Below are 2,387 nucleotides of genomic sequence, written 5' to 3' on the forward strand. Positions count from 1 at the left end.
CGATGAATAATTTTACGGTAAAGTAAGCATGTATCCTATCGGTCCTATCGGTCCTATCGATCCTATCGGTCCTATCGATCCTATCGGCGACGCCAATAAACTCTGTTATGTTTCCCTCGGACTGACTCGCAGAGATAACATAACGAGTTATACAATTTAATTATTACATTTATTGTTCAATTACATACAAAGAACGCACTCACCCAATGTTCGTTATGAATAAACAAAAGTCATGTCCGCCATATATATATCAATGACATTTTCCTACGACAGTCCCACAAGACAACAACAATTAAACAATGAACTCAGACGAACCACATGACACACGGAACGTCAGACGAATTACAAATCTAACAGTCCATATAACAAATAGATATTAGTTTTTTCACATATTTGACTGCACATGACACTGATAGTCAAAATTTGTATTGCTTATCATTACCTTACAACACATTTCTGATTACATCTTATAATAAAGCCGTAAACCTGATTTTTATCGCTTTTATAGAGTTCATTACTAATCACGTTGCAGAAAATTATTTTCGTTATAATTTTTTAACTTGTTAGTTAAGAGGAAGGGGCAGCGCCCATAACCTGTACAGACCCCCCCCCCCCCTGATGCCAGTAAGCTTGATGTTGTTTATACTTCGTTTAAATTGTTGCAAGCCAATACCTGCTAGAAAGACATGAACTAGGAGGAGAATCCGAGGGGTCGATGTACTAGGGTGGAAGGACAAGGCATTGTGGTTAATGCAGGACCGAAGAAGGTGTTGACGGAGGTAATGATAGGTGGAGACAAGTGGGTTAAGAAAGTAACTAGATCCGAGGAACAGAAGTCACTGTAGTAGCGACTGAAAAGAGAGACAGGAGATAACTCGCATTGTAGCTGAGGCTTAGAGCGTCTCTGTGAATGATTTTAATGCCAATCAGTCATGTTGCCTTTCACTAGCGAAATATTTACAAACGCGCGCGCGCACGTACACACACACTTACGCACAGATAGAGAACTATAAACATCTGTCAAGAGATTACTCACCCACACGAAAACGCTTAAACATACACATACACACGTTTTCTTTTAAACATGCATTGGAAACATAACTGTGTTCTGTCATTATGAATTTTAGTAAGTTTCTTTCTATCGTTTTCCATTGCGAGTCATTTCTAGTTTGCTTCAAACAGTAAAGTGATGCTAGTCACAGGCCCGTCGCCAGACTTTTGTATCTGGAGGTGCTTCAGAATATTCTACGTGAGCAGTAATCTACTATAATAATACTCTTGTGTTTTTCTGTCACAACATATGAATGAGAAAAGAAGGGGTGATAGGTGAATAAGGAAGGAAGAGGTGATTGCAAACTAGTAGTGGGATGATGAAAATTCTACGGTGAAAAAAAAATCAAACAGCATTTCCACTCTGTGTGAGTATAATTGTGTGTATGTAAAAGGGAATATGTAAATGTTTGTGTGTGTGTGTGTGTGTATGCAATGGAAGTGGGATGGTGAACATTCAACGCTGAAAAGAAAAATCAAACAGCGTTTCAACTCTGTGTATTTGGTATTTACTTTCCAGTTCCCGTATTTAGCCACGTCCAGCTTTATGTGGCCTTAAATCGTACAACAAAGAAAGAAAACTTAAAATTTTTTTGAAGGAAACAAGTAGTCAAGGGATGTTAGTTGCAGATAGATTTTTCACATAAAAGAATTATTAAACTAAAAACTTGGTTTTGTACCTTATTTATATATAAATTACTACAATTAGCCGTCATTTTTGACGGCACGGTGTCAGCTAGTTTACTATAATAATACTCATGTGTTTCCCTCCGTCACAACATATGAATGAGAAAGGAAAGGGTGATAGATGAATAAAGAAGCCTTCTTTCCTTAGGCAAACTGGTGGTAGTGGGATGATGAAAATTCTACGGTGAAAAATAAACCAAACAGCGTTTCAACTCTGTATGAGTATATGTGTGTGTGTATGTAAAAGGGAGGTATGTGAATGTTTATGTATGTATGTAAAAGGGAGGTATGTGAATGCTTGTGTGTGTTTGTGCGTGTGTGTACGTGTGTGTGATTTGAAAAGTATTTCTTAAACAGCTGGTGAGATGCGGTCAGTTGTATAAAGTAAGTGTTCGAGTTTTGGATCCCATAAACTACAAGTCTAATAAGAAGTTACAAATTGAAATTGAATAAGTTTTTTTCAATATCACTTATTACGTATTTATTGTGTAAATTATGCTAATAGCAGATAAAACACTCATTGGTATATTTTTAAGGCTCAAATGCCATTGGTAAATAATATGTGTTTACTTCCAATGGGTAAACCTTTCTTGGAGAATCAATTTCTATTATATATTTTTGTTGTCTTAACAGTGGAGAGAGAGAGAGGC

The sequence above is a fragment of the Octopus bimaculoides genome, chromosome 1 (assembly GCF_001194135.2).
Source record: "Octopus bimaculoides isolate UCB-OBI-ISO-001 chromosome 1, ASM119413v2, whole genome shotgun sequence".
NCBI lineage: Eukaryota > Metazoa > Mollusca > Cephalopoda > Octopoda > Octopodidae > Octopus > Octopus bimaculoides.